Below are 14,384 nucleotides of genomic sequence, written 5' to 3'. Positions count from 1 at the left end.
GATCATCCAACTCAATAGCCTGCTCCCATTTTCTCCCCATATCCTTTGATCCCTTTCGCCCCAAGAGCTATATCTAACTCCTTCTTGAAAACATACAATATTTTGGCCTCAACTACTTTCTGTGGTAGCAAATTCCACAGGCTCACCACACTCTGGGTGAAGAAATTTCTCCTCATCTCAGTCCTAAGTGGTCTACCCCGTATCCTCAGACTGTGACCCCTGGTTCTGGACTCCCCCACCATCGGGAACATCCTTCCTGCATCTACCCTGTCTGCTCCTATTGGAATTTTATAGGTTTCTATGAGATCCCCCCTCATTCTTCTGAACTCCAGTGAATATAATCCTAACTGACTCAATCTCTCCTCATATGTCAGTCCCACCATCCTAGGAATCAGTCTGGTAAACCTTTGCTGCACTCCCTCTATAGCAAGAACATCCTTCCTCAGATAAGGAGACCAAAACTGCACACAATATTTGAGGTGTGGTCTCACCAAGGCCCTGTATAATTGCAGCAAGTCGTCCCTGCTCCTGTACTCAAATCCTCTGGCTATGAAGGCCAACATACCAGTTGCCTTCTTTGCCACCTGCTGCACGTGCATGCTTACCTTCAGCAACTGGTGTACGAGGACACCCAGGTCTCATTGCACATTCCCCTCTCTCAATTTATAGGCATTCAGATAACAATCTGCCTTCCTGTTTTTGCTACCAAAGTGGATAACCTCACATTCATCCACATTATACTGCATCTGCCATGTATTTGCCCAATCACTCAGCTTGTCCAAATCACACTGAAGCATCTCTGCATCCTCCTCACAGCTCACCCTCCCACCCAGCTTTGTGTCATCTGCAAATTTGGAGATATTACATTTAGTCCCCTCATCTAAATCATTAATATAGATTGTGAATAGCTGGGGTCCCAGCACCGATCTCTGCAATACCCCACTAGTCACTGCCTGCCATTCGGAAAAAGACCCATTTATTCCTAGTCATTGTTTCCTGTCTGCCAACCACTTTTCTATCCATCTCAATACACTACCCCCGAATCCCATGCACTTTAATTTTACACGCTAATCACTTATGTGGAACTTTGTCGAAGGCCTTCTGAAAGTCCAAATAAACCACATCCACTGGCTTCCACTCATCAACTTTACTAGTTACATCCTTGAAAAATTCCAGTAGATTTGTCAAGCATGATTTCCCTTTCGTAAATCCATGCTGACTCTGTCTGATTCTGCCACTGTTTTCCAAGTGCTCAGCTATTAAATCTTTTATAATGGACTCTCAAATTTTCCCCACTACCGACGTCAGGCTGACTGGTCTATAATTCCGTTTTCTCTCCACCTCCCTTTTTAAATAGTGGGATTACATTAGCTACCCTCCAATCTGTAGGAACTGTTCCAGAGTCTATAGAATCTTGGAAGATGACCACCAACGCATCCACTATTTCTAGGGCCACTTCCTTAAGTACTCTGGGATGTAGATTATCAGGCCCTGGGGATTTATTGGCCTTCAATCCCATCAATTTCCCCAACACCATTTCTCTACTAATACTGATTTCTTTCAGTTCCTCCCTCTCGCTAAACCCTGTGTTCCCCAACATTTCTGGTATGTTATTTGTCTCCTCCTTTGTGAAGACAGAACCAAAGTATGTATTTAGTTGGTCAGCCATTTCTTTGTTCCCCATTATAAATTCCCCTATTTCTGACTGTAAGGGACCTACATTTGTCTTCACCAATCTTTTTTTCTTCACATACCTATAGAAACTTTTACAGTCAGTTTTTATGTTCCCCGCAAGCTTACTCCCGTACTCTATTTTCCCCTTCTAAAATCAATCCCTTGGTCCTCCTTTGCTGAATTCTAAACTGCTCCCAATTCTCAGGTCTGTTGTTTTTTCTGGCCAATTTTTATGCTTCTTCCTTGGATCTAACACTATCTCTAATGTCCCTTGTAAGCCATGGTTTGGCCACCTTTGCTGTTTTACTTTTGCGCCAGACAGGAATAAACAATTGTTGCAGTTCACCCATGCACTCTTTGAATGTTTGCCATTGCCTCTCCACCATTATCCCTTTAAGTAATGTTTCCCAATCCATCATAGCCAACTCGCACCTCATACCAACATAGTTTCCTTTATTAAGATTCAGGACCCTAATCTCAGAAACAACTACGTCACTCTCCATCTTGATGAAGAATTCTATCATATTATGGTCGCTCATCCCCAAGGGGCCTCGCACAACTAGATTGCCAATTATTCCTTTTTCATTACACAATATTCAGTTTAGGATGGCCTGTTCTCTAGTTGGATTCTCAATATAATGGTCCAGAAAACCATCCCATATACACTCCAGGAATTCCTCCTCTATGGTATTGTTACTAATTTAATTTGCCCAATTTATATGCAGATTAAAGTCACCCATAATTACAGATGTTCCATATTGCATGCATCTCTAATGTCCTGTTTAATGCCTTTCCCAACATCACTACTACAGTTAGGGGGTCTATGCACAACCCCCACTAATGTTGCAAATTTCCACACAAAGTGTTCCAGCTGTATCTTTTTATTCTATTTAAATGGGATAATCAATGCCCATCACCTGTTTAACTAGCATTTGTATTTAACAAGGTAATTGCCATATTAACACACTCAACCAAACCATTGATATCATTCTGGAGTTGACAGCTATCCTCTTCACTATCAACTACATGGCCAGTTTTTGTATCATCTGCAAGTTTCCCAACATGCCTCCCACATTTAAATCTAAATCATTAATATAATACAACAAACAGCATGAGCCCCAACACTGAGCCCTGTGGAACACCACTGGAAGCCATTTTCCATTTCCATTTGCAAAAGCATCCATCAACCATTATCGTTTGTTTCCTGTCACTGAGCCAATTTTGGATCCAACCTGCCAACTTCCCATGTATCCCATGAGATCTCACTTCCCTGACCAGTGGGACCTTGTCAAATGCCTCATTGAAATCCATGTAGACAACATCCACAGCGCTACCCTCATCAATCCTCCTTGTTATTTCCTCAAAAGATTCTATTAAATTAGTAATTCACGATTTTCCTCTAACAAAACCATACTGACTATCCCCAATCAATCCATGCCTTGCTAAGTGACAGTTAATTCTGTCTCTCAGAATTGACTCCAATAACTTTCCCACCACTAAAGTCAAAGTGACCAGTCTCTAACTTTCTAGCCTTTCCCCAGCACCTTAAATAATGGTACAATGTTTGCAGACCTCCAAACCTCTGGTACCTCACCTGTATCTAGTGAGGATTGAAAAATGATCATCAGAGCATTCGTTATTTCCTCCCTGACCTCCTTCAACAGCCTGGGATACAATCTATCTGGCCTTGGCGATTTATCTGCCTTCAAGGATGCCAGTCCCCCAGTACTTCCTCTCTCACCATACTTATTGTATGTAATATTTCACACTCCTCCTCTTTAACTAGTATGTCTGCATCATCCATCTCTTTAGTGAAGATAGAGACAAAGTACTCATTGAGGGCCCTGCCCACATCTTCTGCATCAACCCACAAGTTACCACATCCCTGATAGGCCTTCCCTTTTCCTTAGTTATTCTCTTGCTCTTGATGTACTGGTAAAACATCTTAGGATTTTCTTTGATTTTACATGCCAATATTTCTTGTATCCTCTCTTTGCTTTCCTAGTTTTGATTTTTACTTCACCCCTGTACTTTCTATACTCCTCTAGGCTTTCTACAGTATTAAGTATTTTGTGACTGTCATAAGCATTCTTTTTCTGCTATATCTTGACCTGTGTTCTTCTGGATAACCAGAAAGCGGGTATAAAGTGAAGCTATCTCTCTTTCAATACAGAGATTCAGTGACCTACCTAATGCAACAGTGGGCTGCAAACTGTTAGATGTTGCTAATATCGCTATCACTAACCTGGAAGAAGCCAGACACCTGGAAAGCACATACCATGGTCACCTTCATAACCACTGGCATATGTGAGCCTTGCTCTGTTCTGAGGTTAGAGTTACTGCTGCAGCAGCTGGCAGATTTCAATGATGACCTTCTTACTAAAATGCAGATGTCTCAGATGTTGTTCCTTCCCTGAGGTTGAGGTACGCAAATTGCTTCCTGAGCACCCTCGGCGGATATGGTTCCCTGTTGAGTGCTTTTCTCTCCCTGCTCCTCCTGCCTCTTTCAGAAGCTCATCCTCCTGCTCTGTGTGGCCTTTATTCATTCTCTCAGTCATGCTTGATTCTAAGAGGAAGGTCTACAAGTGCATCCATGTCTGGAAGTAATTAGTTTGTGCAGGAGTCTTGAAGTCAATAAATGTACTTCAGTAACTACTGCACCTCTCCCTGAAGGTTATTAAAACAATTGTGAAAAGAACCAAAAATGTCTAAAATTGTTTCTGGGCTCTCTGTCAAACCTCATAATGTATTCTTGGGTGAGAGGCCAGACATCCATAAGAATGCTGAAGTACCTGAGCCCCAGGGGAAACATTGCTTAATTGACAGGTCTGGCTCTCTGAGCTATGCTGTCAACTGCACAATGTTTACTTACACAAGATAAAGAGAGCTCAAGTGCTTACAGTTTCTGTTATTGATAGTTTAAATGATCTGGATGATTGACACTTTTATTGGGCTATAGTAAAAATGATTTTTTTAAGAAAATGGAAAATTATCAATGAAGTACTTTGAGGGCAATGTGAGGGCATACCTTGATATGAGAGGGAGGGGTGCATGTGGAGGACCTTTTGAACTTAATATTCAAAAGGTTCGCTCATGCAGCCTAAGGTTCATGGCAATTCTGAATTGCCGTGAACCACGACTCTTTGAAAAGCTGGTTGAACTCCATGAAAATTGCAGAGGACTAGGACATACCTAGCCCCGCAATGAAGTTGGCCAGGTCACGAATGTAGGGCGCAGGCTTGTGACCTGAACCAGCCCACATATTTAAAGGACCAGTTGAAAATCAGAAACACCCGGGAATGTGGTAGTGAATGTTGGAATTGGGTCTCGGCTGTCATTTTCAACCCTCCATGGTCTCTCTGACTTCATAAAAATCTAGCCCGGAGTCGCTTTTCTCTTGAAAAGAGGAAAACTGAGGGGTGGCCTAATAAGTGTATTTTAAATTGTGAAAGGTTTTGGTAGAATGGAAACAGAGAGAATGTTTTTTCTTGTGGGGAAGAGCATAACTAGAGGCCATCAGTATAAGATAACCACCAAGAAATTCAATAGGGAATTCAGAAGGAACTTCTTTACCCAAATGGTAGTGAGAATATGGTACTTGCTACCAGAGAGAGTGGCTAAAGCAAATAGTATAGATTTAAGGAGAAATAAGATAGAAATATGAGGGAGAAGGAAATAGGAGGTTATAATTATGGATTGAGATGAGGAAGATGAAAGGAGGTTCGATTGGAGCATAAACACTGGCATGGACTGGCTGAGCTGAATGACCTATTTCTTTGCAATCTGTGATTTCTTTGTAATCTGATGTGTGTGCCACAGTCAACATTTTGGAATCCTAAGGGCCGTAATGCCCAAAGAACTAGTGCCACCAAGCCACCAATTTTCCCCTCCAATCCTCACATTCAACTCGCGAGAACATGTGGACAGTTTTATATTTAGGCTTGAGTCAGAACTAAATCCTTGTTTTGAGGATGAGCAGGATAACTCCCAGCATAGTCAACTTCAATAAGGGATAAACTGAGCGATAAAGAATAAGTGAAGGAACATGACAGTTCAAAAGTGATTGAGATTTCTGTTATATTTTATTACCTGCATATTCTGTCTCATCAAATAATAATGTGTTCATACAACATCTTTAGCATAAAAACATCCCAAGTGCTTCACAAAAAATTCCAATAAGGAAGGAAAAGATTTGAAAAGGTAACCAAAATTTTAAGAGATAGGTTTTGAATGGTGAATATGAAGAGGCTTAAGAGATTTCCAAAGAATAGAAACAAGGCAGCTGCATGTTCATAAAGTGTTAGAGCAGTGTCTCATTCAATAGGTTGGAAGAGACTGCAGAAACGGGTTAGGCAAGGCTGGGGAAGGATTTACAGATGAGAAATATAACATTAGCTTTACATAAGGACATAAGAAATAGCAGCAGGAGTAGGCCATTTGGCCTCTGAAGCCTACTCTGCCAACAAGTAAGATCATGGCTGATCTGATTGTGGCTTTGACTCCACTTTCCTGCCTATCCCCATAACCTTAGACTCCCTTGCAGATCAAAAACCTGTCTAACTTTGAAAATATTCAATGACCCATCCTCCACTGCTCTCTGGGGTAGTGAATTCCAAAGATTAATGACCCATTGAGAGAAGAACTTCCTCCTTAATGTCATCTTAAGTGGGAGTCCACTTATTTTGAAACTATGCACCCTAGTTCTTGATTCCACCACAAGGGGAGACATCCTCTCAACATCTACCTTGTGAAGCACCCTCAGAATCTTACACATTTTAATGAGATCATTTCTCATTCTTTAACTCCCAACCTGCTCATAAGACAACCCCTTCACCCCAGGAATGAGGCTACTGAACCTTCTCAGACCTGCCTCCAATGCAAGCATATCCCTCCATAATGTCCTGAAAATGTTTATCCCTCATAAATGCCCTGTACAATTATAATAAGATTTCCCTACTTTTATACTTAATTCTCCTTGCAATAAAGGCCAACATTCCATTTGCCTCCCCAATTACTTGCTATATCTGCATGTCAATTTTTTTGTGATTTATACACGAGATCCCTCAGTGCCACAACATTCTGCAGTCTCTCTCCATTTAAATAATATTCTGCTTTCTATTTTTCACACCAGAGTGGACAGCCTCACATTTTTCCACATTATCCCCATTTTTGTCCACTCACTTAACCTATCTATATCTCTTGGAGACTCTTTGTTTCTTCCTCACAAATTGTTTTCAGACCCATCTTTTTATTGTCAGTAAATTTGGCGACAATACACCCAGGCCCTTCATCCATGTCATTAATATAGATTGTAAATATTTGAGTTTCCAGCACTGATCCCTTTGGCACCCAACTAGTTACAGTTTACTAACCTTAAAATTACCTATTTATCCCAATTCTCCAGGCGGAATTTTAGTCTCCCGTTGGCAGATTTAAAGGTAGGGAGGCTCATAAAATGTATCATGTGGCCTGCCCACCACCTACCCACCCATCTGCCCTCCCGCACGCCCCCAAATAATGGCCAATTAAGACTCTCATCTCACCCCCGCCGCCATTTTTCCTGCAGTAGGGGGAGGCTCACGCCAGGTGGATAGCCCAGCAACTTATACTGAGCAAGCTGGTGTCGGGCAAGATGGAGGGACCTCCTTTGGGATCCCCTCTGTCTATCTGAGGCACAACCCTACAAGGTCTTATGCCCCTTTAACCCTACCTCTCCCGCCTCTCAAACAGAGCCTCGTACCCCCACCACCCCTCAGCCCCCTCACTGGGACCTGCCAACCAGACCCCGCCATTACCCTGGACCTACTGAAGTTTGGCCTCCTTAGCTCCTCTTTGTCGGTGACTATCTGTAGTCCCAATAGTGGCCACCGCTCGAACCTGGCACTTCTGGGACTACAGAGCTGCCAGCCAATCCGATTAGCCAGCAATTCTCTAACGTGGGACTTCCTTCCCAAATGGGGGCAGAAGTTTTACTCTCAGCCAATTAATACCCATCTGAGCATTAATGGCTGCTGGACAGCCCTTATTGATAGGGATGTATTCCCGGTTGATTCTTTGGCTCATGGGGTGGAAAACCCTGCCATCCGAAAAATCCTGCCCTCTGTATCCCGTCAGTTATCCAATCTTCTATCCATGCTTATAATTACCCCCAACACCATGAGCTCTGAGCTTGTGCAGTTGAATGAGTTGGGAGGCAGGGGTCCAGTATGTGCCAGTGAAGATAGAGATGCTGGATGAGTAGGATGGGGTAAGATGTATGCTGCAGAGTTTTGAACATTTAGAGTTTATGCTGGGTGGAGATAGGAGAAGGGGAAGACTGCCATAGACTGTTAATGCCCCAAAGTAGGGCATTCAGTGCATCCCACATATGCTGACTCTGAAATAATTATTCAATTAGTCTTATTACCTGACCTTTTCCTCATACCATTTTATTTTTTTTCCAAATTAGTTCCATCCTAGAATGGACTTGAACCCATCATCCTGGCTTAAGGAGATGCTGGAGCAAATGCCATGTTACAAGTGAAATGCTGATGAAAGGTGCTGGAATTGTTCAGCCCCTCTTCCTGTTGCAACCCCAGGCTGTAAAGGTCGCAGCAGGCGTAAATGATGTGTGACACCCTCTGGTGACTGTATTGCAGGGCTCCTCCGGACCGGTCCAGGCACCGGAACCTCATTTTCTAATGGTTTGCTCCACCAAGGTGCAAGTTGCAGGATGAGACTCATTACAACTTCGCTCTGCTGCAGTCTGAGGCTGCCGCACATGTGTCATCAGCTGCACATTCAGCCCTTGCGGTTGATGTAGTTGACCGCTTGTTGCCATGCAGATCTGAGTGCCATGTGAGTGCAGTTGATGGCATCCTGCACCTGTCGTCTTGCATCCTGGCTCTCCCAATCCCGGGTGAAATGCAGAAAGTTGTGTGTCTTCCGTTACCTCATAGTTGCATTTGTGGGTGGAGGCTTGTGATATCCCACAGAGGTCACCTGTGGAGCCCTGAAAGGAGCCACTGGTGTAAAAATTGAGCGCTGCAGTCACTTTCACGGCCACTGGCAGTGGATGCCCTCCATGTACCTGTGGTGCCAAATCCTGCAGCAGCTGGCAGATGTGACCGATCAGTTGCCTAGACATGTGCAGCCTTTGATGACAATGGTTCTCGGTCACCTGTAGGAATGAAAGTCGCTGTCTATAGACCCTGGGTCTAGCTAGACACCGGCCAGCGATGGCTCACTGTGCTCTTCAGGGCATGTGCGGGCGCCCCAGCTGCCCCTTCTTCCTAGGGTGCTACTCCTCCCTCTGTGCAGCCAGGTGCCTCCATTACTCTCTTCTCCTTCATCTCTGCTCTCTGAATGCCATGAGGCATACAGTTAGTTCACCAGGGTCCATGCTCCTGATGTACTCCTCCTGCAGGATGAAAGAGAGACACACATGTGTTAGCGTGGGTGTTCCAAGAACATCTCCTGGTTAAGTCCAAAGGCCCCTTAATGCACCTTGGAAAATGCTTGCCAACACTTGGATGGCCAGAATTTTGCATGCTGCATGGCTGCCCGAAACCCCAGCCTCCTCCACCCCAGTCCACCTGAGCGATTGGCAGCAGCTTTGCCCACTGGACTGCATGCTGTGTTCTCAGCTCAGGCGCAGGCATTCACATAACCTGCACTGCAAGGCTGCACTGTTAGCTTGAACAATGGGGAGGCTGGTCTAAACCAGAATGCTGGCAATGCAAGGGGCTGTGAGCGCCTCCACCAGTGACTGCTTGTTATGACCGAAGCAGTTGGTAAAGTGGAGTTATTTAAAATTCCTAGAGGGAAACCTTAAACAACTGTCACAACCTATAATTTTAAGTGTTATGTTTGAGATGCGACTCTAAATTCAGGAATCAAACCATCAGTTCTGGAGTTTTACATTAAACTAATTGAAACATTTTATTAATTTACACAGGTTAAAATATATACACATGACTACAAATTACTACTATCATAACTTGTAACAAATTCCCAAACTAATCTCCATTAAGACAACAGGAACCCATAGACTTAACCAAACACCAGGCAAAGCATTTTCACCTTACAAATTCAAAATTAAGTTCTTTTCTCTGTGGAGGTTTGCAGCTGCCTTTTGATCTTACATTGCCTCTGCTCTGCACACCCAAAAACTACTGAAGCTATACCTACCACCACTGTTTTAATTCACATTCTCATTGTCTCCCCAGTCTCTTTGAACTTTACCTTTTAACAATGAAACCCCATTCATTGTACCAATTTTATTATTAATGTAAACAAACTGCTTGGTAGCTGCTAGAAAGGTGTCAAGTTTTCACCCCACTTCTTAAATGTTCTATTCAAAAAATGCAAATACATGCTATCTCTCTTCCATATCAAAACTAGTATCGATCAAAGCATTCAGACCAGCTGGCTTTAATCGAATTAAGACAGACCTGCAGACTAAATCTCTATTTTAAAAGAAAAATAGTTTTCAAAATATTATATACATTAATAGCTTCATGACACTGTTCCATGGCCAGCTTTCACAAGTAGATTGTACAATGTGCCCAGTCATCCAACTGTTCTGCAGTCCACTAAAATGCTCATTAGTTTGCAGTCCGTGACCGAAAGGTGAAAAGCTCTGGAGAAGCTGGTGGTAATTTCATGCCTCTGCGTTGCTTGAGTGGGCAGATAAGCTAGAGGCCCGACCCCAAGCATGTCAATGTAACTGCACTTGAACTGCCTCAGCTGTGGAGGAATGGTCAATTTATACAAGGCTTTCCTGATGCATGGCCACTTCCCTCCCCCACCACCCCACACGTGCTTGTGCACCAGCATCAACCGCAGTGCAGCCCTTGCCCCCTCCCAACTCACCTCAACAACAGGGCAGCCCTTGTCACCACCCCCATCACACAATGCACCTCAACCTTGAAATCCAACAGGCAACCCTCACGAGCGCTGCACAATGTTACTGTGCACTCACTCCCAAGCTCCCCTTGAAGTGCAGCCCGCCAAGTGCTTATATATGCTGTTGTGAAACACATCAGCGTGACTTGGATGATCCAGCATGGGGGGATGATTCTGGCGGGCTGGGCTTAATAATGACATGCAGATGTATTATAATAAAGTTCCTAATGTCCAACAGTGGGACACATGGCCCGCCATTAACAGGCAGAGCTAACGATTGCAAACTGGTTGCACAGCGTTGTGAAACCAATTTTTGGCCTTCTCACCATATTCTCCATTCTTGCTGCCAAACACGACCAATGCCGAGCTGAGCTTTTCAGTGCACGTTTCATGCTGGCTGGCCGTTTCCTGGCTGTTCCCGGGCCTGCCAATCGCGTGCGCCCAAGGAGGGAAAAGATCAGGCCCTGCACTCCATCGTGGTAGCCATGGGTGAGTTCCTGCAGTGGTAACGCAAGAGGAAAATAGGGGACCTCCATGTCCCCCAAGGTGCTCCTTCCCCTCAAGGAGTCAGGCCAAGGCCCTCGAGCACCTGAAGGGAGGAGGAGCGGCAGCTGGCACTCCTGGGTCCTTGTAGTAATCTGATATGTAATATAACTTTAAGACAGGTGTTGTAACGTAAGATCATATGATCTTAATACCCAATAGCAGGGTAGCGTGGGCTACCTCTGTGTGGGAGAGCTTTGAGTTAGACACTGAAGAGTGAAGACAGAGTTATAATTTGTGAGCGTACAAGTGTGGCTGCTGAGTTTAGTTTGTAAATGAACAGCATGTGTTTATTCTAACAACAATCTGCTGATGTTCTCCGTCCCTGTACCAACTCAGTCACCCCGAAACAAGCGCGCAACCCAGATCCAACAAACCAAGGGCACTGGATCCAGCAGTCACCCACTCAAGAATCTCAGAGGCTGTCCTCTCCCTCTGAGTCCTCTTTGCCTGGGACCCCCTCAACCACATCCTCTGTCACCGCAGAGGGAGCAACTGGCCCACAGGAGGACAGCCAAAGCAAGCCAGATCCCCCAAGGCCTTGGCTCTCCAGAGGACCCACGCCAAAGGCATCAGAGGCAACAGGGCCAACCATTGCAGCGGATGCCAGTGCAACAACTAGAAGTCTAAGGCATTCAAAAGTTAAGATATTCTGATTACAGTTGGTTGCATGGATGAACACATTTTGTCACTTTACAATTTGGAAATATATTCACTTTCACCGAATAATGTGTAATGATGTCTTTCAGCTTCATTGACAGGCTGTGCGAGTCCTCCCACTGCATCCCCCTTCACTTGCAGTTCAGCTACATGCGGCTGGCCCATGAGTGATTCTGGAGGGTGAAGTATGTGTGTGGCAGCATTCTCCCAGGCACACGGATCCTTCACCCATCACACTCGTCTCAATGTCCTGAGCATTTTCAATGCTGCCTGCTGGGGTTCGCTTTCAGTTGTCCATCTGAGCTGACCTGCATCACTGCCCACTCACTGATCACACTCCCACGCAGCGCTGGATCCTGCCCACCACAACTCCCATTTCACTTTCGATTTGGCAAGCATGGTGTGTCTAACATTTGTCTTCAGGACCCCTTCCTATCCCCTCGCCCAGTTACCCATTTCCTTTCCACGATCACTGTCGACCCCCCTGGCAGCATCTTCCATCTCCCCTCTGTGACCTACCAGCCACAATCCTTTTCTTCTGGGGATGTCCAGGTGAATATACATGTTCCCTTCCTTACCGAAAATCCCACACCCATCCACATTAACCTCTCCGACCTCCTCCTTTCCACCTCCAGGGTCTGTGTCTGCCTTTGAGTCCCCACCAACCACCTCGCCGTCCCTTCTACCGATACAGTTGCACCCTAACACTCCCACTTTACTGCTTCACTCGGCTCTCACTCATTCTCACCATTCCCTTGTACCACGTCCACCCTCAGTTCTCTCCCCAGGAGGCAGTCATGAACCCATCAGAGCCCTCCCTTGCACGTTCACCTGGACATCCTCCCCTCCAGACTCCTTCCCCCCTAGAAACCCATTACCCCTTGGAACTCCTTCCCCACCCCTGGACTCCCCCCGACCTTAGCCCTTCCCCCTTCCTGACTCCTTCAGACAGCCTTACATCTTCTGCCACCCTTACTCCTTAACCTTGTCAGATTCCTTCCTCCACCCTTCCTTCGTTCTGCAGCCTTACTCCTTCTCCCTTCCTGACTCCTTCAGACACGCTTACTTCTTCCTCCAGCCTTAATCCTTCCTCCAGCCTTACTTCTTCCCCCATCCCAGCTCCTTAGTCATTCCCCTTTTCGCACTCCTTCCTCTGCCTGCACTCCTTCCTCCCCCTAGGCTCCTTCCCCTCTCTATACTCCTCCTCCTCCTCTCTGAAGTCCTTCCCTCACACCTTCCTCCCCTCTTATACCTACCTCCCTAGTTGCCGACTTCTCCCCCATGAACCACTCCTCCCCCTGTAGTCCCTCCTTTCCCAACCTCACCACCCCGACATCCTCATTCTCCCCCCACCCTACCTCATCACTCCTCCCCCGATACCACTTCCTCTCCCAGTCGACCCTAGACCTTCCTCTCCCACTACCCGGTACATCTTCTTCTGCCAAACACAGCTGGACCTTCCTCTCCACCTCCTCGACCATCATCCGTTGTGAGCAGACCCTCAACGGTGACTTTCCGCCTTCCGTGGGTTGCTTTGCAGCAGAGCCATGTCCATCAGAATCCATGGACATTCCTCCAGATGTTCTTTTCCTTCTGTTGCTGTCAGGCTGCAGCATCTTCTGCTTCTCGGATGTTCACGATGTGAGCTAGGCCCTGGCAGTAAGTCCCGACTTCTGCACATCATACTTTTCAAGACGTGTTCTGCACCAGTGTGTTTTCCCACCCACAGATGATCCAGCATGGGGGGATGATTCCAGCTGGCTGGCCTTATAATGACATGCAGATGTATTACAATGAGCCTCCCGATGTCTGATGGTGGGAAACATGGCCCGCCATTGACGGACAGTGTAGATGATTGCAAACTGGTTTCACAACACCGTGAAACTGATTTTTGGTCTTCTCACCATATTGTCCACTCACGCTGCCAAACACACCTGATACCAGCAGGCACAGTAAATTTCACCCTTCGTCTCCACAAGATCTGTACGGTGGTCACTCCTACCGATACAGTCATGGATAGATGCTTCTGCGGCAGGCAGGTTGGTGAGGATGAGGTCAAGTATGTTTTTCCCTCTTGTTGGTTCCCTCACCATCTGCTGCAGACCCAGTTAAGCAGCTATCTCCTTTCAGACTCAGCCAGCTGAGTCAGTAGTGGTGCTACCAGCTATTCAACTGTGGCAGGCACATAATCCAAACACAGGGCACTGCACTCACTCACACACTTCCCTCTCTTTTACAAGACAAAGTGGCCCATAATTGTTGGCAGCAGCAGCAACTAACTGGTGAATGGCAGACACCAGGGGTGGAATGGTCCCAGATTTGCACTAAATGCGGTAGCGGGCCTCTTTTCATGCCGTATTGTCCCAATCCCACTTCATTAATCATGCATAACTGGGAAACACGCTGTTTCGATGGCGGGTGGGGTCTCATTCGTCTGCCATACCAACACCTCACAGCTTCATCACTCTGGGCGCCATAGATAAAGTGCAGCTACACCCACACACCTCAGTGCTTCCAGCCCAGGACTGCTGCATGGAGGACATGGCCCAAAAAGGCAAGAAAATTGCAGCTCCCCAGTTTAGTAATGTGTCCCTCGAGCACCTTTTGGTGCCATGGAGGCC

Source organism: Cetorhinus maximus, chromosome 10, assembly GCF_964194155.1.
Source record: "Cetorhinus maximus chromosome 10, sCetMax3.hap1.1, whole genome shotgun sequence".
NCBI classification, from domain to species: Eukaryota; Metazoa; Chordata; class Chondrichthyes; order Lamniformes; family Cetorhinidae; genus Cetorhinus; species Cetorhinus maximus.
This window is presented reverse-complemented; position numbering follows the sequence as displayed.